Raw genomic sequence first — 22,098 nt, 5'->3', positions numbered from 1 at the left:
TTTGGTAGGCAGACCTAGTGGTCTAGAGTTTGAGAAGGTAGGTGGCCTCTTTGGGGTCTTTTTTGTGTTCCCTGAGCTAACAGTGCCTACCACCTGGGAGCTTTTGAGACATGGAAATTTTTAGGCACTACCTCACATCCTCAGACTGGGAAAATTCTGGGGGGTGTGGTCACTAATTTTTGTATTAACTCTGTGTCTGTGTGTGTGTGAAAGAGAGAGACAGAGAGAGACAGAGAGACAGAGACAGAGACAGGGAAAGAGAAATGCTCGTCTGAACAATGTTTACCATGGAGAACAGTGACTGTTGGTGGCAGCTGGACTTTTTACAGAGTCATGGTTGCAAAGGGCTAATCTTAGGATCCAGAGAGACAGATGGAAGCCATATCATCTTATATGGCTAACTTCGGAAGTCACCTAGCACTTCCAATGTGAATTAAAAATGAGTATCCTCTGGGGTGAGCAGGAAGGACCTTCACAGTTTTAGCCCCCGCAGTACATTCTAATGTGCATTGTGATCCTGAAATCAGCCATGGGATGGGTCACTGTCCTACAGGGATTAGCTAGCAAAGCAGTGAGTGACCTAGAGGAGACTTTAGTGCCCTGTGAGGGGAAGCAAGGGTGGAAGACGGACCAGTCTGAGGACTTTATAGGTACTATTTGACAAACCCTGGGCTCAGAGTTGGTGGTTTTTTTTTTTTTTTTTTTTTTAACTTTTTATTGTCTCTTTGTGAATTACCATCATGTCCTCCCATCCCACTCTTCTTCCCCTCCCCTCATTTGCACCCTTTACCCTTGTAACCTCCCCTGCAACAGAGGGAAAAAAAAATCTGTTGTGGAAGCTGTAATGAGTCACTGTATACTCTTTTATCCACACTTCTCTCACAAATGTTTATTACAATGACTTGTTGGTCTGGTAGGAGGCCTCTACCTTCTGCTACTTTGTTAACACTGGAGCTTCACTGAGACTCCTCTCAGATATCCTGTTGTTCTCCTGTGTCATGGAGATGCTATAATGTTAGATCTTTGGATTGGCCCTTTAATGTATTCCAGCACTTCATCCATGGAGTAGATGTTAGAACCAATTTAAAGTCTTGGATTTAGGCCTGAGAGGTATTTGAGCTGCTCAGTCCTCCTGCTCTCCTGCTCTCATCTCATGAACCCTGTCAGAGCAAACTCTTTGGCTGGTGGTGAGGACAAAAGGGAGGGAAGGGGTTGTCTCCCTCATTGATGCCACTGAAAATCGAGCTAGAGGCAAGGCCAGCTCCCTCACCGTCTTGCCCTTGGGGCTGGCTCACCTGCAACTCCAAAATCCAGGGCTAGTTCTACTGTGCGTCCCAGGTGAGATGCAGGGCTGCTGCAGCTAGCAAGGGGCAGGGCTGGCTCTCCTGCCTGCCGTAGGTGGCAGGGGCGATAGGGGGTTATCTCTCTCTTGCCCATGTTACCACATGGCAGGGCCAGCTCTCCAATGCTCACAGCCTCAGGCTCACACCACCCCATCAGGGTTAGCTCTATTGTACTGCCCAGGTGAGGTGTGAGTCTGTTCTCTTGAGTGCTACAGCAGGTGAGGGGCAGAGCCAGCTCTCCTGCTCTTACGATCCCATTGGGGCTCTTCCAGCAGCTGCTGGTGACAAGTGCAAAAGGGAGGGGAAGGGCTCTCTCCTTCACTGCTGCCACTGCATAGCAGACAAGAGGCAGGGCCAGTTCTACTATTGGGGCTGGCTCACTTGAAACCTCTTTATCCAGGGCCAGCTCTACTGTGCTGCCCAGGCAAGGTCCAGGGTCTGATTTCCTGAGTGCTATAGCAGGTGAGGAGCAGGACTAGCTCTTTATCTCACTTGGGCAGCACAGTAGAGCTGACCCTGGTGGCAGGGGTGGTGGTCGTGTGTGTGTGTGTGTGTGTGTGTGTGTGTGTGTGTGTGTGTGTGTGTGTAGGGGGATTGGTCAGGTCCTGAGGATGAAGCTGGGAGAACTGGCCCCACCACTTATCTGATTTTCCAATGATATGAGCAAAAGAGAGATGACTACCCCACCTATGGCAGGCAGGAGAGTTGGCCCCGAGGTCATCAGAGCTGTCATCAGAGTTTTTATACAATGCAATTTAATTTTCCAAAGCACCATAAATAACAAGTAGGATGATCTCCACTTGATAAAGACTGAAGAAGAGAGAAATCAATAATCTGTCTAAAAGAACATAAAAGTAATGGAATAGAAAACTAAACCAGATCTCATTTATTTTAAATATTTTTCCACTTGACTCTGCAATTAGAAGGGCTCTGTCAGGCAGTTGAAAGGAAGCCTAGGGATGTTGAGGAGAGAGTAGAGGAAGGCTGGCATGGGAAGTCCAGTATTGAATTAATGACACATGTGTCAATTTCCTGCTTGGCCTGTGCTTTTATAAAGAGTAAGGTCCATGTGGTCAGTTCTTTATTCACTCAATAAACACTCATTTAAAATCTACACTGCAAATAGGTGTTATTTCAGGTGCTGAGGATCCATTAGTAGGAAGAAAAATCACAGGGAGGTGGTGATGCTGTCCTTCCTTGTTTTCTCAGCACCAAGTACAGCAGGCACCACACACAATAGACTGTCTGTGATCATCATGGATGGACGATCTAGAATTAACTGTAGAATTAGCCACGGCTGAGCTACAGGCCAATGTATCAACTAGAGTCTAATCTGTAAACTTCTGATTTCAGTTTTCTGTCCTGTTTTATGTGGTTTTTGTTTCAGTGGGCGGGGCTTGATGATCCTGCCATAAACAGCACACCAGTCGATGGAATGTGTTGCCCAGCAGCCCTGAGTAGCATACTCCGGGGTAAAGTTTGAAGTAATGTCAACTGAATTTCTGTCAATGAATCTTGGAAATGAACTAATCTTGAGTTTTCTTTTTTTGCGTCTGTGTTTTACTGAGAGACAGCTGAATGCCTTTCACTTGTTTCCTTTGACTGCATTAGTCCAGATGCTTGTTAAACTTAAGTCCTTAGTTGTCCCAGGATGAAATGAGACATAATAACAGTCTAGAACATTTTAAAATGAATATATGGAGTCATGAGAAACGAGTTTATTTAATGTATTTAATTGAACAATAATCTATGAAAGATATAATTTGTCTTATTAATATTATAAACCAATAACATAAAGGATAACAAGTGATACAAATTTTTACTACCAGTTGACATTTGCTCTGTCTTTGGTTTAGTTTGTGTGTTTTGCTTTCTGTTTGGTTTTTGGTTTTGAGGCAGCATTTTATTCTTTAGCCCAGGCTGGCCTCAAACTCCAGTCAACCCTTTATCTCAACCTCCCAAGAGCTGAGAATATGGAAAGAAGCACACGCAGTTAACACTCATCGATGTGATTGATTATTGACGGCATTGAAACTTCATTTGAACAAGACGGTGGTGTAGCACTGATACTGCAGCTTGATAACTTTGAGTTTCACCCCAATGCTTCCTACTTCTTTCCTTCAGGAAAATGATGGAAGAGAAGCAGTGTCACCTCTGCTCAGGCTCGGGAAGGTTAAGAAGCAAACCGTTAGCCCACTAAGGATTTGCAACACCTGCTTATGTGCAATACTCACCAACCACCGGCCAAAGTGAGTAGGTTAGTTACAAAAGGTTCAGCATGCAACACTTACCCGGTCAAGGAGTTGCCTTTAGAGTTGTTACCTGACACATATTGCCCCATTTTCCAGCCAAGACAATATGCTCAAGGCCACGTGGTTGTAGGAGGCCTGACTTTCCTGCATGAGGTCCTTCTACAGCACGTGAAGGAAGAATTCCTTAGAAAGGGAATTTGTAAAATCGTCGCAGTCTAATGATAAATAAAACAAGGTTATTATGGATTGTTATTCAAAATGAGAATAGAATCTAAGGTACTTAGCTTAATCCTTGTACCCAGTTGTTTACCTCTCCCCCTAAAATTTACAATATGATAAAATTAGGTTTCTCTGTCTCTATCTGTTTCTCTGTCTTGGTCTCTCTCTCTCTCTCTCTCTCTCTCTCTCTCTCTCTCTCTCTCTCTCTCTCTGCCTACTTCTGTTTCTCTCTCTCTCTCTCTCTCTCTCTCTCTCTCTCTCTCTCTCTCTCAGCACTGAAGAATGCATTTCTCCTTTTCTGTGCTCCCAACATCCTCTATTCACTTGCCTCCTGTACATGTGTTTTTCTCATCAAACTGTAGCTTCCTAGGAATAGGACGGTGCTTTCTTTGTCCCCGTTTCCCTGGATGTTGGGGAGATGAATCAACAGTTTAACAGAAGTACTTTGATTGTTAACAGGCTGGATCTTTTGAATGCACACTGGCAAGCTTTTCAACATTTATTGAACACCTAATCAGTGTTCTAGACACCTAGACTAAAATGTCCATGGATAGTATATATGTTCACAGGGCTCCCTTGGTTTAATGCTCCATGGCTATGACACGCATGTATACTGCAGAGGTGAATTGTGCCAAGCAATCTATGAGGACATCAGTGTAGACCATGATATGCCTCTTACCTCAGACAACAACAAATCACATCCTTTTATGGCAAAAGAAAAAACGGGCTGTGTCCATGCATGAAAGTTGTGTGGTGAGCATGTGTTTGGTGTTACCTCGTCTTAAATTCAGGATATCTAACTTCATACAACACAGAGGAAAGTTCATCAAAGCATAGAGGAAAAAGAGGAGAATGTGTTTTAAAGAAAATATAATACTTCACCTTCCCCAGATGGAATGGTGCCATTTTAGACAGGATAACTTTGCCATATTCTGAGCTTGAGACTGTCCATGAAGTTTAGCTTCCTTCTCTACACTTCTAGAACAGATGGTCAGGGCACACGCCTGTCCTTAGAATGAGACTCTAAATGCTGGCCACCTGCATGTCTACTGTTTCCCTCTCCTTTCTCAGTTGTTTCCTAACCCTTCCCCTCCAATAATCTTTCATAAATGTCTTGAACAACATCGTAGGAGGTCTCTAGTGGACCCATATACTTCTGCTTTCAAAATAACATTTCATCTCTCTGACTCAAAGGCAGAGTGGGGAAAAAAAAAAACAAACCCTCACGCCACACCACAACAAACCCCTACACATTCAAAGAAACCCACGAGGGAGACAGCATTGGGAATCATGTTGACGTCTAATTATCCTGTTTACAATCTCTCCGATGTCTTTTCTCACAGAAAAAAATGCAGGTTTGGAAACAAAGCAAGAAAAAGATGCCAGAAAAAAAGCTGGCAAGGCTCTGACCACTGCCTGCTTAGGAGGGTGCAGAGGGAGAGAAATGTGTTTGCAATTAGGACTGACCAGAGCAGGTCAGGTCGGATTACATCTGCGCGGAGCCAGGCTGAAGAGCTTTCCAGGGTGAGCTTGTCCTGTGGGCCTAAGTGGATAAAAAGGCAACTTAGACTAGAACCATTACAAGGAAATAAATGCCCTTCCCGCTCACATCTGCTCTCGGGCCGCCCTTTTCTGGCTCGCTCTTTCCCCTCGAATGAAGAAGAGTAAAATCACTATCATTTCAGACCTTCCTATGTTTTACAGCTCACAGGGCTTTTATGCATTTTTCTTTCCCCGGACACGGGCTAAGAGAAGGGAAATAAAATGTAGTATAGTGGTTTTGAACTGGTTGCGGATTGCAGGGTGACCAGTGGATATTTTACAAAGGTCCCATCAACACCTGGAAGGAGCCAGTGTCCTGTCATCCCACCCTGCAGCATCTGCATTTGCTAGAGTCACCGGGAACCCACAACTCAGCCATCCACTTAGACCTGGTTGTTCACATCGTTGTTTTCTGTAAAGAATTCAAACTGTTCAGGTTTCTCCCCCTTTCTACAATTTCCTAACATAAAAATGTCTCTGTTGCCACTCCTGCAGTTAAGGAACAAACGCCTAAAACAAACTCGGAGAGTCCCCAAGGTGCCTGGATTTTCAAGTTGGGTGAGTGTTGTACATGCCTTGTTCAGTGCAGCGAAGATAACACTCCATTCTCCCTCAGATGAAAAGACAGTCTGACAGCCAGTCAGACATTCATTCCCTCTACCTGATTCCATGATTATCCCTGGTTCACATCTTCCAAACCAGTCTTGTCTTACTGAATCTCATATTTCTTGGATTAAATACCAAGAGTCGAAACGTTGTTACTTTGTAGGGCATATCTGTGGAAAGGACTTAAAGGACTTTTGTAACTTCAAACACACGTGTGCATACAGCACCACATATGCACAACACATACACACCACACATTGCACACAGTACTTCCCCTGCTACTAGCTTCACTGTCTAGGCAACAATGAAAACATCAACCTAACCAATTTTTAAAGAGCTAACCATGCTCTCACACTCTTGTTTTAACTGAAAATGTATCAGGGCTGATGCTTTACTGAGAAGAATCTGTTTTAGCTACCTATGTTGGGTTTCTACATATAAACAAGTCTTAAAATGTGTAAATATCCCAGATAGGTAGTTACAGCTTAGCACTGATCTTATTCTTAGGTGACTTGTCTAAAGTTATAGAAGAGTGGCCAGCAGGGCTCTTGGCATTGCAAAATTCTGTATTTGTGCTGTGATGTATTCTCTTTCTTTCTTTGACTGGAGTCCAATCTTTCTTGAGCTAGAGTCCATGTCCAAGCCTGCATGATGGCTAAAACAAGCAGAATCTGGACCCTGGGACTTGACCCTGTGCATGTGTTTGGCATGTTCTCATAGTTCCCACAGTCTTTTGAAGGTGTCACAGACAGTTGGGAAAGAATATAGAGAGGGGTGTTAGCAATCGATTCCTATCTCATTAATATCAGAAAATAGAATGTTCTTGATGGCCCTTATGGAGCCATTCCAGAAGTCAGCCTTAGATGAGACAACAATGTGTCTCAGGTTTATATGTGTGTGTGTGTGTGTGTGTGTATGTGTGTGTGTGTGTGTGTGTGTGTGTGTGTGTGTGTGTGTGTGTGTGTATGAAATGTGTTCAAGGCTGTTAGCTTCCCAATTAGTTAAGGACAGACTTTCATTTCTGGTGATCTACTCTTAAGGTGTCATTTTGGGGGAACACTGTCTATCTTCCTGGCTAACTGGCTCAAATGATGTGACTTTGTGTCCCCCGGATTGGTTCTTTGCACATGCCAGCGTGATCCTTCTCCCCTTACTGGCCAACTTTCCCTCTCAAAATATTTCATTTCTACATAAGTTCAGTATCCTACCAGTGGAACTTTTGCTATAATTGAGGGTATTTTCACCCTTTAAAATTGTCATTTAAATATTGTGAGCTTAAACCTTGCCTCCCCTGTAAATAAACTCATTTTGGATCAGTCTTTTTTCCCTCCTTGAATACTAAGTAGCAACCTTTGGTTTCACAATTTTTGTGCTCATGATTTACCCCCCTTTCACGCCCTTTCAAATGAGGTGACCTTCTATCTTGATTTTGGAGGATGCATGCTGGTGGCTATGAATAACCGGTGTCTGGTTGAAGGACGAGGGATGAGTGGGAGGGACCCTGTGTCTTTCTTGAGAGCTGTTAGAGCAACACCAAGAGCAAATGAAGAATGCTGGCTCTAACTGCCACTTGCTGACAAATTTCAGGAGCAGACTGAATATTTGCATGATGTGGCCATAGTCCTGGATAATGACGAGGTGGCAGAGGAAGAGCAACCCCGCCTGCCTTCCTTTAAGTGGCTGATAGAAGAGACACAACACTGAAGCTTAAGCTCAGCAATACTGTAATGCAAAGATACAGTGTCTTTCCTCCCAGGATCCATTACTCTCTATTCTAAAATTTAACTACATTTGGATAAAGTGATAATGTCATGGTGTGCTTGGGCTTTTCACATTGATGCTGCCTTTGCCTTGCCAGGCAGCCATGCATTATTTTACAAGGGAAATTCACAAATCAAATTCCTATCAGTTCAGTTGTTAGGGACAGCTCTGGGTATTTGATTGAGCTCTTGCCGGAATGGCGAAGAAAGCAGAAAAGGGGAATCTTTTGGAATGCTAGCAGAAGTGCAATGTCCTGGGGAGGGTCGGGTTCTCTTTGATGTGATGCAGCATTGCCCCCTGGCAGTGACATTGCTGAGTCATGAAGTGTTCTACGCAGAGAGCTTTCACCTGCCAGCACAGTTACATCTTAAGAGTAGCCATGAAGAAAATCTTTCCAAACTATGTAACAATTTCTTGCTTTCTTGGGTAGAGAAGAGAAATCTCCGTGTATATTTGTTTCCTTTTTGACCCAGGGATATTGCCTTAAGGTTTCTATTGCTGTGCTAAAATAAAACTCAAAGCAGCTAGGAGAGGAAAGGGTTTATTTAGCTTACACTCCCACACCACAGTCCATCACTGAAGGAAGTCAGGGCAAGAACTCATATAAGGTAGGAACCTGGGGGCAGGAGCTGAATGAAGCAGAGGCTGTCGAGGCGCACTGCTTACTGATTTGCTGCCCATGGCTTTGCTCAGCCTGCTCTCTTATATAATCCAGAATCAGCTGCAAAGGGGCTACACTGTTCACAGTGAGCTGGGCCCTCCCACATCAATAATCAATCAAGACAACATCTCACAAACTTCATGTCAATTTTCTGAAGCATTTTCTTAATAAAGATTCAGTCTTTCCAGCTCTGTCTAGGTTTATGGCAAATTGACAAAAGCCAACCAGTATAGGTATCTAGCAATGTTGCCAATCCTAGAGCACAAGGAAGGCTTTTGTTGTATGTTATTTATAATTTATATCCCAAGTACTCCTTAAATGACCTTGAAGTACAAATTCAATAAAATTATGTACAATGAACGAGGTTATGCTGTCTGTCGAGTGTCAAGAATGAAGATACATTTTATATTGAAGCAGGGTGCACACATTTTCAGTATGAGGAAGCAAGCTGGATCTCTAGTTTTGAAAATAAGAGAAGTTGTTCTATGGATTTTCCTTTATCTGGAGCTCTGTATTCCATGAGGTAGAGATGCCCTAGGAGAGATATTTGCTGATGTAGCAACAGAAGCACCGAAGGGCTCATTCCACTTGAAACACCAGTGTCAGTCAAGCAAACACCTTTCTCAATAACCAGATGTCACATTCCCAGAATCCTGCCTTTGGGGTACCTCTTAACTCTCTCCTTCACTCAGTGAGTGTCCTCATGACTGTGTCCAAAGTCACAAACATCCATACTGTTTCCTTGATCTCAACTGCTTCCCTCTACTGTCTAAGCCTCTCTGGTCTTGCTATTTTCTCTATAATTAACTCAAGCTTCTTCCACACCTAGAAACCCCAAGATTAAATCCATCCTCACTTCTTCTAGAAAGAGGTCTTAGAGAAAATTATTTGGGAAAAGAAATGTGATTTAATAGGTTAGGGGATTAGCTTAGTGGATTTAATTAAGTTAATGGGTCAGAATGCATATTTTAAAAATGTTGGTATTGTTAAGGGTAGGTTAATAGTGTTTTGGCAAGAAAAAAAAATGAGTTGCTAATTCCCATAATTACTCTGAATAATGTGAGCACCTGGTTAGGGATACTGACAAAGGTACTTGACCATAGCCATTATTACTAAAAACTGAAAATCAACAGGGATTACACAACAAAATGGAAGATAGTCACCCAAGGATAAACAAAAAAAGGCAAAGCTGGTTATAATTGCTCAAGGTTATCTCTGAATTTTAGTCTGTGCTGGTTTGTGACCATTACTGACTTGCTGGCCTTTGTGTGACTCTAGAACTAAGTTTTCTAGTTAGGCCGTGACAACATAATGCTTACCTAAAAGCAATTTGCTTGAACTGGCTCATCTATACTTATGAAGCTTCTATTTAGCATGACTCAGATTTTGCGTCAAGAGAATTTTCCAGCAAAAGTGTAAAACATCAGGAAAATCTACCAGGGTTGTTCTGACCTTTAGACATCCATATTGTCCTGTTTCTCAGGCCTTCCTGCCATTCTTCTGTGAACACAGAGGTAGGGGAGCAGATCCCAGCTCAGAGCTTGGTTCCTGAAAAAAAAAATAGGAACACTTTAGGGAAAAAAAAACCCAGATTTTATTTCTCAGGAAAGGATAGTACATGTATTCCTGATAAACAAGATGTATATGTTTGATCCTTTAGTTAGTCTTCACCATGGCTACTGGCCAGTGAGGCAGTCCTTAAGAGATTAGTGTATGTGGTGAGGAACTGGGTAGCAGTAGGCGTAGCAGGAGGCCATTGCTATGGACCAAATGTTTGTTCTCTGTTTGAGATTCATATGTGTAAATCCTCTTTCCCCATGAGGAGATAGGACCTCTGAGTGACAGTGAGTGACAAGGGTGGAGCCTTATGAATGGACCCCCTAGAGTTTCTTTATGTCATGTGAGGGCAAAGAGAGCCCTCACCAGAACTATGGCCTCAGACTCCCAATACCCAGACCTATGAGAAGTAACTTTCTCTGTTAACAAACTTCTCAGACTATTGTGTTAAAGAGGTTCAAATGGACTAGTCCAGGGGTTAACTCAGTAATCAATATTCAGGAGATCACACCAATATGACATTCTTTCCCCATGGTGATTTTAGAGCTATTAATGACACTCATGAAATTTCTGGAGTGAAGTTTTCATACTATGCTGTTTTATTTATTACCAGTGCTATGGTTTTATGACAAAAAGCAACCAGCATGTAGTATTGCACTTCATGTTAGTTGGGGCTTCTGAGAATCCAGCAGGTGGGGCTTGCTCTGGATGGCTGTAGTCTAGTAAGCAGGCTATGTCATGTGACTTGGTCATGTGACTACCAAGATTCAGTAAGATGACTTCCTTAAAGAGTAGTGCTCTCAAGAATCCAAATAACTTTATTTATTCACTCTACATCATGAACTAGGTGACTAGTTTATCTATTCTCTCTACATCCTGAACTAGGTGACTAGTTCAAAGAGGTATATAAGAATCAAAAGTAGGTTTGATTATTGTTTTTGGGGGGAGGGTTGTTTGTTTGTTTGTTGCCAATAATGGCTCAGAGGACATAGTATGGATTGAAAGTTCATAGGCTTTAAGTATAAGAATCAATCCAATTTGGGAATGAGGAGAGCAGTGGTTCTGATTTGTTCATAGAATATATAAGAAGAAGAGACCGTGGATTAACTATGGTTAACTCCATGCTGACAGAATCAGAGAGGCTAGTTTCTGGGTAGAAGAATGGACTTGAATTCCAGACACATCAGTAAAGCCCATCACTCTTCGCTCCATGGGAATAATGAGAAAGTGAAGTAGTGTGGCTCTAGTAATTGCACCTACAAAGTTTTAAACTTTTATTTGAGTTGAAAAGTGCTTCTTGGGAGTACAGGTAGAATGCTTTACTTATTAAAAGGGAGGGATGGACCAAAAAAACCCCACATAGGCAGTAGTGATGCAGGAGTTCTTGCAAATGATTTCCAGTAGTCATTCTGGAAGACAGTCTTGGGAAAGTAAGTTGTTGGTGAAGCAGGGAGATACTTAACTCATTCTCCAAACTAGAACCTTTGTAAATCTTATACCTCAGTTGTCTGGCCAGCAGGAGGCATCTGTATCTTTAATATGTATCATTCTGGGTCTATGCCCTAAAATAAAGAAAACAAGCATGTTGTGTCTATCTATACCAATGACAACAGTGACTGATCATACATTTATGCACATGTAGTGGGACACCTCGTACCCTTGTGGGGGAACCTACATGATCCTCTGGTGATAACTTTGTGAACAATTGTCTCCTAAAGAATGGAATCCTTTGTATGTGATGTTAGATTAAAATGCAGTAATTTATCAGTGAGAGATTTTTGCATATGTGGTTGCTGCTGCTCCAAAATAAATAACAGATGTATTCCTCCACTGAAACACAAATATGTAGGAGGCATTCTTCACATATGAACATTTTTCCATTTTGAGAGATGCAGCAGGAACTTGTGTCTAGTTTTTTTTTTTTTTTTTTTTTTTTTTAAGTTTCCAGCTGAATATAATAGAGAAAGCCCTCACCACCATCTCAGCTCAAATTTGGAAGGCAGAAGTCCAGACTCTCTTGTGGAAAATGCCAAATGTGAACTCTGAAGAGATGCAGGCTAGAGATGAATAACCATCCTGGAATAGTCAATCAAGTGCTTCCCCAGATGCTGGTACCCAAGTGCTTCCCTGGATGCTGGTTCTCCACTTACCCTGCTCATCAGTGGCTGAAGCTACTCAGCCACGCTACAGGTCTAAAATGTCTCATATGTGCTGCAACCATATGTGTAGATTCAAAGATTTAGCACTAGCTGATTGGCAAGAACAACCATTATATGAGAATTATTTTTCAGACTATCCTTAGACTTAGGATTGTAAGAAAGGGTCAGTACAAACCTATTCAAGATCAAAATCCTCAAAGTAAAACTTGAGGATCCTTTGCCCTTATAAACTCTTTTAAAACTTCCCTCTTGCAAAATGATGAAATGTGTTAGCAGATTCTCTCTTAACACTGGCATATTTAAGGCATATGAAAACATCATATTTATTGAAAACTCAGCTCAGTTTGTGCAGATATACAGGTGAATCAGTAATTTTTTTAAGTGAACCAAGAAAGCATAATATTTAGAAGAGTGTTAACATAACTTCATTTGTTCAGAATACCCATAGGAGGCTCTTTACTTCTTCATTAGAATGTTTCATACTTTAGTCCCCTTTGAAGGCAAGACCCGTCCTATTGCCTGGCCTAAACAACCAAAGGATAAACAGGTAGGTTAGAATTTCCTCATCCTTTGTGTGAGAAGGAAACATCTGGGCCATGTCCACTAACAAATCACCCAGAAAGGTAAGGGGAAATTGATGTGCTGTGCTGTGGCTAGGAGTTGATTCTGGAGTCTTTTCCCTACTATCCCAGCCCAGCCCAACCCATCCCATCTCCCGTGGTGCTGCAGCAGGCCACCAAGGTTCACAGGTTTAATTTTCGGTGGCCTACTTTCTTTCACCTTCCAAGACCTTAAAGCTTCTTCTCTCTTTATTTCTTTTAATTTAACTGCCCCCCTCTATTCTTTCTGACGTTGCTCAGCCATGGGTAAGTTCAAAGCAATTCACTGCATGATGCCAGGTTTTCTTGAGACTTTCATTCTACCATATAAAACACCTTTTGCTTGTAAACATCACTCCCCCAAAAAACTGGGGTTCAGGGGGTGATTAAAATGGTCCCACATTTTAATATTTTAATATTTTTAATGTTGGGGAGAAGAGAAGTGTGGCTCCCTTCCACACAGTGGCATAGTTTCTGTTGGATATATAGAATTCACTTTTTTCCCCTTGCACTTGAGGTGAAAATCTCCTTTAAAAACAGTCCATAACTCTTTTTTTAAAATTATTTTATTTCTTTACATTCCCAGTCTGTAACTCTTAAAACTGAAATCAAGAGTCAGAAATCCCTGTAAATAAATTGAAACAGACATTCGTTGCTTCTTCTTCTTCTTCTTCTTCTTCTTCTTCTTCTTCTTCTTCTTCTTATTATTATTATTATTATTATTATTATTATTATTTCTCTACAGGGACATATTTTTAATCAGTGCTCTAGGATATTTTTATAAATCTTTCATTTTCCCAAAGCTTATTATTTCAACAATATAAACACATCCACTTTAAAAATAATGTTAGCCCACACAGGAGCTACATAGAGATGGTACGAAAAGGCTCTAAGAACACATTTCAAAGTAACTTTAAATTGAATAACAACATATAGCCAAGTATACTAGGTAGTAATGAGTATATTAGTAAATGGAGTAGTTCTAAACACTGAAAAAGAAAAAAAAAAGAAAAAAAACACAAAGCTGTATCCACACTCCATTTTGTACATGGATAATCAGAACAGTCTGTAGCTGTCTGCGGCTAATGGGATGTTTCTCCCAGCTTTGTCACCATGGCAAATACTTTATAATACACAAACATTTGTAGTGCTAAAAATCCACCCACTCTTGTTGAAAGATGGCCAGGTTTTGTAAAATTACATTTCAGTTAGTGCTTCCCTGCTGATTTTGAAGATACAACGTTCTGTTTGCTATTCATGTACTTAACAAAGGACCAAAATGGAGATATATATATATATATATATATATATATATATATATATATATATATCATATATCTTGTAAACACATTGTGAATTTCATAGTCCAGTACTTTGTAAGGAAGTAGCTGTCAGTAGGTTTTTGGAACGGCCAGATCTGTGGGATAAGGTCATTCTTCAGTAGCCATATAGGGAAGGTTAATCTGTGGGCTTCTAATCCTCCCTTCGTCGTTCCAAATAAACAAACATACCCTCAAAGTGAAAATGCACATTTGTGGAACAAGTGCTCCCCACAGTTCCCTTGAAAATCAAATTGCTGCCCTTAAGTGCAGATGGAGAATTCTAGGTATCTGTCCTTACAATGAGGGACACTGGGGTTAGTGTTTAGGAAGCTGTAACTCACCCCCACTTCCTGTTCCGTCTCTGGAAGGGCGCTTCATGGAACAAGCAAAAAGTGTTCCCTCTGAGTTCCGTTTATGCTCTCCGTCTCCTTAGTGAAGACAGCGGAGTAGCAGCACACCCTGCAACTCATTTCTTTACAGAATGGGAGAAGAGAGCCCTGGTAACTAACACTTCCTGGCAGAGCCAAGAGGCAATGCCAAAAAAAATTCAGAATACGTGTGACTGGGGAAAAAAAATGTCAAAAACAGTGTTTCCCGCAAGTGGGTGGAAGAGGACGAGTCACAGTCTCAGAAGCATAACATAGGTGTACAGTGCCAGGAAGGGCCAGTCTAAATATTTACATGCAATAGCAATATATGAGGAAAAGTGTAACAGAATGCTTGGGGGAGAAAGAGAGAATGCAAATGTTACTGGAAGCTCTAGGCACAACACCGGGTTTGTTGAAGACCTGTCTTAGTTTTACAAGCCGGTTTCCTCTGTCTGCTACCCCAGTATCATTCTGCTACCTCATATGGTCTGTCTCGGCATCTCTAGCATCAACTAGGAAGACAAGAGGCAAGGGCAGAGATTCATCGAAATCACGGAGGCCTCTTCCAGGAACGAAGTCTTCCTAACAGTTGTTCGTTTTCATGACTATTAACTGCCAACAAATTCACTGCATTTGTTTCTACAAACCAGTCTTCGTACAACTGAAGGGTGTGTGCTTTGGGGTGGCAGTTCCAAATACAATCGCTTGCTTTCACTCCACATTAGAAAGCATTCATGTGCCAGTTCCAAATATACCTTCCTATCAGGGCTACTGCTTAGGATACCAGGAACTTAAAGGCATTAATTAACATAGAGCTTAAGTTATTCGGTATATAAGGCGTCAACCAATCTTGCAATGAAGTCATCCCTCCTGTATACGCGCAAGTGAACATCAAGCTTTGACTGGCAGCAGAAAAAGGAAATTTTACAGAACTTACCTTACTTGACTTTATGCTTATGGTTCAAGTTTTAGATTAATCCCTATTAATTATAATTAAGCCTTCTTAGGAGAGAAAATGTAGGTATTCTGTTCATCTACCCCCTAATAATGGTTAGTTTTGTCAACTTGTCACAACTTAGCATCACCTAGGAAGAAAGCTTTGACAAGGGATCACCTCCATCACATTGGCCTATGCTCAAGTCTGTGAGGGATTGTCTTGATTGCCTCAAGCAGTGGTACGGCCCATCCTGAATATGGGTGGCTCCATTTTGGGCCAGCCCTTGAACTGTGTAAGAATGGGTAAGTAGAGTTAAGCGGCAGCAAGCAAAGGTCCACCCATTTACTCTCTTTCTCCTTCTGACTGTGGTTGTGCTATGGTAAGTTTTTGTCCTGTCTTCCCCACAATAATGGACCATGTATCCTAGAATTATAGTCCAAATAAATTTCTTACTCCCCTGTGTTGTGTTTTGTCAGATGCCTGTCTCAGCTACAGAAATGAAATGAGAGCACCTCCCCTTTCAAAAAATTATGATAAGTAGGAAGTAAGTCTTGGTAAATGTTAATTTTGTTATGAGCTAGAATACTTTATCATCTCATATAAAGCATCTACTGTGGGTAAAATGGCTGGGAAATCGCTGATGGTTCCTCCAGGGGGAAGTTAGGCCCCACTGCTGTGGCTTACCAAAGGCCTCTCCACGGCTCCTCATTGCATGGTCCCAATGACATGAGAAAGTGCATGGAATTTTATAGGCTTTATTGTCATGGCGGATGGTGGATGGATCTGGATTGCCCCCCCCCCCCCTAAAACCCAGAGCAGTCCTGAGTTAAATAGGGAGGATAGGGAGGGAAAGGGGGGGGGCTAGGGAGGAATGCTTAATTGGCTCCACCCTCTGGCCTTCAGGTACCTCATGAGTATGTAAATCTCTCTAGGACCTGAGGCCTGTTAATCACACCCTCTACCTATGCCCTACATGACTGAAGAGTGCAAGTTGAATGGAGATTAGACCTCGTGTCAGGAGCCTGAGTTCTGGGGGCGTGGCCAAACCCACAACCCAAGAACCAGGATACCCTTCCATGGCCCGTTAATTTACATTCGTGATGTTTCTCATAAGTTACATACTGCATGTACCCGCACCAGAGGTATGCAAACAGCACCTGACTAAAGCTTCCCTTTTGAGCTGCAAGTCTAATTCTCACACAGAGACTGCTGTTTTCTGCTCTGCTCCAGTTCCTTCCCTGTCTCTAGGATACTCACTGACTTTTCTGCATTGACCACTTTGCTTTTCTCCTTTCCCCTGGGACTTTCTTTGTACTTGTACTTCACTCCAGTATTGCCCTCTGTGTTCTCCTGTAGAGTGAAAAATTATAAAGACCATTTTATGAAATATGTAGACTTTTTCTTTGCCCTTGGACCTGGGCAGAAAAAGTGCAGGTTCCAGAACGCAGAACTGAAAATAAGATTTCAGGCCTTTACTGCCCCAGGACATTATCCCTGAATCAGAGGACACTTACTGGATTACATTCCTCAAGCCTCAGGGAGTAGACCCCACCTGTGGGTGGGAAAAGCCCAAGGCAGGAAGACACATTCCTGACCTTAGAGAAAGATGCAAGCCATCTAGGTGGGGCTATAGCCAGAAGAAGTGAAAAATAGTTTACCTGAAATAGTTGGTAATGATTATTTAGGGCAGGTTCCTCTGAAATGTTCCACTGTTCTGGGTTACCCCCCACCCCCTTGGTCTTTCCAGTGTTACAACCTGTTGGTGTTCAAACTTTGTAAAGCAACCAATCATGTGTAACAGCGCAAAAATACAACCAATCATGTGTAACCGCGTGAAAATTCTTCCCTTTCCCTAAAAGAAACCCCTTAGCTTGCTGGCCTTTCGTCAAAATTCTGTTCCTGCGTGACAAGCAGTTTTGATCTTGGCTAGCCAATTCCCCAATAAACCTCTGCTGATTGCATCCAGGTTTGGTTTCTTGTGGTTTTTGGGTGGTCGTGTTTTTCTGAGACTTGAGGAAGGGTCTCCTGAGTTTGGGGGTCTTCACTCCAAAGAAAATGAAAAAAATGAAAAACTATCCCCCCAAATACGTTGAGCCCCAGTTAGTTTCACAGTTTTTCTTACTGCACTTACCTCCCTCTTGATTCATTTGCTGCACGTCAGCTCGTCTACACTCCACCTACAGAAGCACCGACATTCGCATACAGAACAGACCTTATTCTACAAATGACTTTCTCACAAGTCCTAGGCACATAGTCACAACTTCCCTTAAGCCTATAAGGGAATTATCTTGACGCCTTTTAATTACACCAGTTTTATTCAATATCATTCATTACTCAGAGGCAATATTTGCTCCTCTGGATATTTTCTATCGTGTTTTTATTAAACCTCACAATAGACTCAATTTTTATCTTTTCCTTAGGTGCACACATTAAAGAAGAATAATGCAAATAAAAGTAATTTTTCAGTGGGACATATCCTGGGATCATATTTGAATGACTATAAATAAACTTGATATGATTCGTTTTCACCTCGAGTGCAGAAGACGGTAGATAATTCTTATCTGTGTGATAGGATAATTTGCAACCTTTTCTTTTTCCTCGGGACAACTAAACACATGTGTAAGCTTGTTTGTGCTTTTAGAAATGTTTTTTTTTTTTTTTTTTTTTTTTTTTTTTTTAATATTTCCCTGAAATGCACTACCACATTTTCAGTGAAAAATGGCTCAGCAGTTTGTTTCTTTGTGCTAATTGAAATGAATTATTATACCATCCAGAAAAAAAGCCCTCTTCTATTCTAAATTAGACTCTGCAGATCTCCCTGATTTACCCACTATTGGATTACAACAGGAAAAAATGCTTCACAATTACCTAGCTAGAGAGGAAAGTGCATCTTAGCACAGTGAAGTGGATGACAAGAGGGGACTTAAGGGAAACAGTATATGTCTGTTCTTATAGTTAAGCAAATCAGTGAGGTGTTAGCTGGAAACTGTGCTATGATCCATATTTCTAACAGACTGTGATGTTGATTATGATATCTTCCCTCCCCCATTTTGCATCATGAGCTTCCAGCTAATGCTGCTTCTTCCTCTATATTCTTCTTGTGATCTGTCCAACTGAGAAAAGGGGGGCCTTACGCTTATGCTTTGCATGAAGCTGTTACTCTGTCCCAGTGCCTCACAAATTTATGGTGAACAGTAGTATTCTGGATTTCTTAGTTTAAATTTATGGCTAAAATTTAAGGCCATTTAAAGCCTTCAAGTTTTGCAGGCTCACCTCTCTCCAAATGCTTCCCTCATACTTCAAAGCTCCTCCACAACCCCTCAGTCAAGCCATGTTCACCATGCATAGCATCATCTCCTCAGATGCTAGAAGTAGATACTAGCAAAAACAAGACTCTAGACAGGCTCTGCTCTGAAAAGGTGGGGGTATCAGAAAGCATATTTTCAAAATTACTTGTTTAAAGTTTCATATAGTGGTCACATATATTTATGCCCATATATGTATGGTCTATACATGTATACCATTCATAACAATCAGACAAAGGTACTTGGCTTATCAGCACTTCAAAGCCACTCTTTTTTAGATGGTTTGTGGTAGGTGAGCACTTGCGTGCTTTCTCTTTTCCCTGCACATGCGGGATGATACATGCTATACTCTGAGATGAGTTGTCTGTACTGTAGTCATCTACATCAGCACCATTTGCTCAAAAACCTTCAGAACTCCTCCTTCTTTCTGAATTCTTTCTGAATTCCAATCTTAGCAAGACCCCTTTGGCATTTTAGATGAAGACACATCTCAGCCACACCCACTTCTAGAGTCTGATCTGAGACCAAGCCTAGAGGAGTATTGTACACATTCCTATGCTCCATGCCTTAATGGTCTTAAAACCAGTTTCACAGGTCCAGTGTATTTATTTCTTTTTTCTTTTTCCTTTGCAATAAGTTCACAAGGTAATTTTCAGTTAAGTACACAGGAGAACCGTACAGACTATCTAGTCTACCTCTTTCAGCACCAACATTTGCATAGCTCCCACAGTGAATCTTAAAGCCAGAATTTGGCATTGGAAAATTCTACGCAGCTTTATCTCAAGTGCAAAATTCATTCAGCCATCAGCATAATCAAGGTAACATGAAGTAAGATCAGTCTAGACAGTATCACATGAAGGAAAATAAGAATTGTTCCATGAAAATGACCAGTTTTGTGATCATTTATATCCACATACACTCAAACATGCATGCATGTGGATTTTTTTAACATTAATTTATGACCTTATTAGTGTATGTGATATATATAAATATAAATACTACATATGAATATGCTCTACACATTTATATGTAAATGTATACATATATAAAAATTATATTTATATTCATTATTGTGATTATATAACATAAAAATTTATTTTTTGCTATAGGAAATGATACACAAATTTGAAAGTAGTCTTTTGTACTTAAAATGTGATTTATTTAATCCTCAGCAACATTCATTGCAAAGGGAACCTCTTAGAGATAAAGAATCTTAGGACCCATACTTCAAGCCCACTGGAATCTGAGACAGGATCCTGAGATGATTTTCACATACAGTATGGACTGAGAAGAAGCGGATGGTTCACTGAATCTGCAAGGAGTGAAATATCATCTTTGCATGTCTTTCATCATTGGGAATGATGACACTTGACTACCATCTGGGCATCACTGGTGTTTTCCCTGCCTGCTTTAACAGGAGGTGGGGCAAGAGGTTATAATGTAGGTTGCTGCAGAGATGATGTTAATGTTTATATGAGTGTTTAAAGTCAAGATAAAAAAAATTGGTCCTTTGGAGTTTCTATAAAATGTTGTTGGTGTCTCAGGATGGACTTTAGCTCATATCATTAAAAATGTTTGGAAGCTCACTGTGTTGTATACTACCCAATTCTGCGCATTATTTCTACTTCTCTGTACTAAATAGGTTGATGAACATATGAGATAAAAATAAGAAGAAACTCAGCCAATCTTATTAATAGAAGCAGAGAAGCAGAGAAGCTGAATCGCAGTTAAGAACACTTGTTGCTTTTGCAGACTACTTGAGTAGGGTTCCTAGCATTCAGATAGCTCACAACTGCCTGTACCTCTAGTTACAGGGGACCTAATATCTTCTTCCAACCTTCTTGAAAACCAGACACTCACATAATATACATAATACATACATACATACATTACATACATACATACATACATACATACATACATGCAGGTAAAACACACATAGACATAAAACAAATCCAATTTTTTTAATAAAACAAAAGAAAGAATAGTCTCAGAGGCAATTACTGAGCTTCATTCTTCTTTATGATATCAATATAACTATTGGATATTATTTTTATGGAATAGACATTTCCATATAAACTGTGACACAATATTAGTAAAAGAAATTGGGGGAATTAGCCCAAAGATTGGGAGTTTCCAAACTGCAGTGTCTTTCTGTAGCCCAGGAGGCCAGGGAGGCACCAGGAAATTGAGGGGAAGGGAGGTTTTGGAATGTCAGTGATCTAGCTGGGATTCATTCCACCAGCTTCAGCTAATTAATGTAATTAACACATTTCGAGCAAAATAACCCACCCAAATAGTAACACAATGCCTTTCATAGAAAAACAAAAAAATGTGGTATCATCATTTTATTTCTGCCTGAGAAGGCAATATTGTGAAGGAATGTGAAATCCTTTAATTGGGCAACAATTTAAAAGCCAGACAGAAAATTGAGATGCTGAGAATTCTACCTAGAGAAGCAATATTTATACTCCAGAACACCAGACAATGTGCCACACACAGACAGATGTTTTACAGCAAATTAAGATTATTTTATCACACCAGACTATTATGTTATTATAATCACGCTCAGATACACATGGGGCATAAGTTATAGCTCATAACATTTAAAGTCTACTTTGTAGATGCCTACACTTACATTTAAAGAAAGACATCCTGATTTTTAAAACTTTGTTTTGTTTTAGGTATTATATATATTTATATGTATATAAAGAAATCTTACAGGTGAGAGAGAGAGAGTAGGTGTGGAGAGAGGATGAAGCTGTAACCAGGCAACCAAGAGAGTTCCACAAATATGCAATCCCCCATTGCTTTTGGGTCTGTTTGATGGATTATATTTGTAGTGACCTGGGAACCACCACACGAGGATTGCTCGATTGCTTGCAGTGATGTACTGGTTTAAAGAACACAGCTCTATCTGTAGGCTGGAAAGATGGTTGAGGGGTTTGCCCTTTTCACGTCAAGCGACTTGGCAATCTGTTCTAAAGCTCTGCATCATCTTGATTGCTGCCCCATTAATAAAGTTCATTTCAAATCCTGTAACGATCTATCCTATGAAGACCAACATTTGACGCCTGGACCCCCAATCAGTGATTCAACTGACCTCAAATAGCCTTGTTTAATGAAATAAATGAAACAAACAACTGGCTGAGTCCTTGTAACTTTCCCACTGGGCACACAGAGCTGACTACCTGGGAGGTTTTCAAACTTTGGCCTTTGTTTCCATCCCCTACTTCAAACAAACGTGTTAAATGAAGTAGCTTTAGGGCTTTAAACCTTTAACTGCTGGAAGAATTAACTAATTTCCACCTCTCAAATGAGGTTTTAATGACCTTTTCAAAAGGAAAAATGGTGGGCCTGAATTCTATTCTTGCCTGTGTTGATTGACATTTTCTTCTGCTCAGTTTTTTATCCTGTTCTCTGCGACATCTCTTCCGACCCCTCAGAATATAAACTAACCTACAAAT

General features: G+C 40.9%; 2 long non-coding RNA genes across 2 annotated transcripts; one reads left to right on the top strand and one right to left on the bottom strand.

Moving 5' to 3' along the window:
* Positions 1–1,630: 1,630 nt before the first annotated feature.
* On the top strand, positions 1,631–21,774 carry LOC143441319 (uncharacterized). The gene is made up of 5 exons (XR_013108615.1): positions 1,631–1,805; positions 3,468–3,592; positions 5,158–5,338; positions 5,852–5,914; positions 19,804–21,774. It is a non-coding gene; the product is annotated as an uncharacterized LOC143441319 (long non-coding RNA).
* LOC143441320 (uncharacterized) lies at positions 3,061–5,174 on the bottom strand. The gene is made up of 3 exons (XR_013108616.1): positions 4,697–5,174; positions 3,635–3,810; positions 3,061–3,461 (listed from the first exon to the last, which is right to left on the bottom strand). It is a non-coding gene; the product is annotated as an uncharacterized LOC143441320 (long non-coding RNA).
* Positions 21,775–22,098: the final 324 nt, after the last annotated feature.

This window comes from Arvicanthis niloticus, chromosome 2 (genome assembly GCF_011762505.2).
Source record: "Arvicanthis niloticus isolate mArvNil1 chromosome 2, mArvNil1.pat.X, whole genome shotgun sequence".
Taxonomy (NCBI): Eukaryota; Metazoa; Chordata; class Mammalia; order Rodentia; family Muridae; genus Arvicanthis; species Arvicanthis niloticus.
The sequence above is the reverse complement of the archived record's forward strand: the minus strand, read 5'-3'. Positions and strand labels throughout refer to the sequence as shown.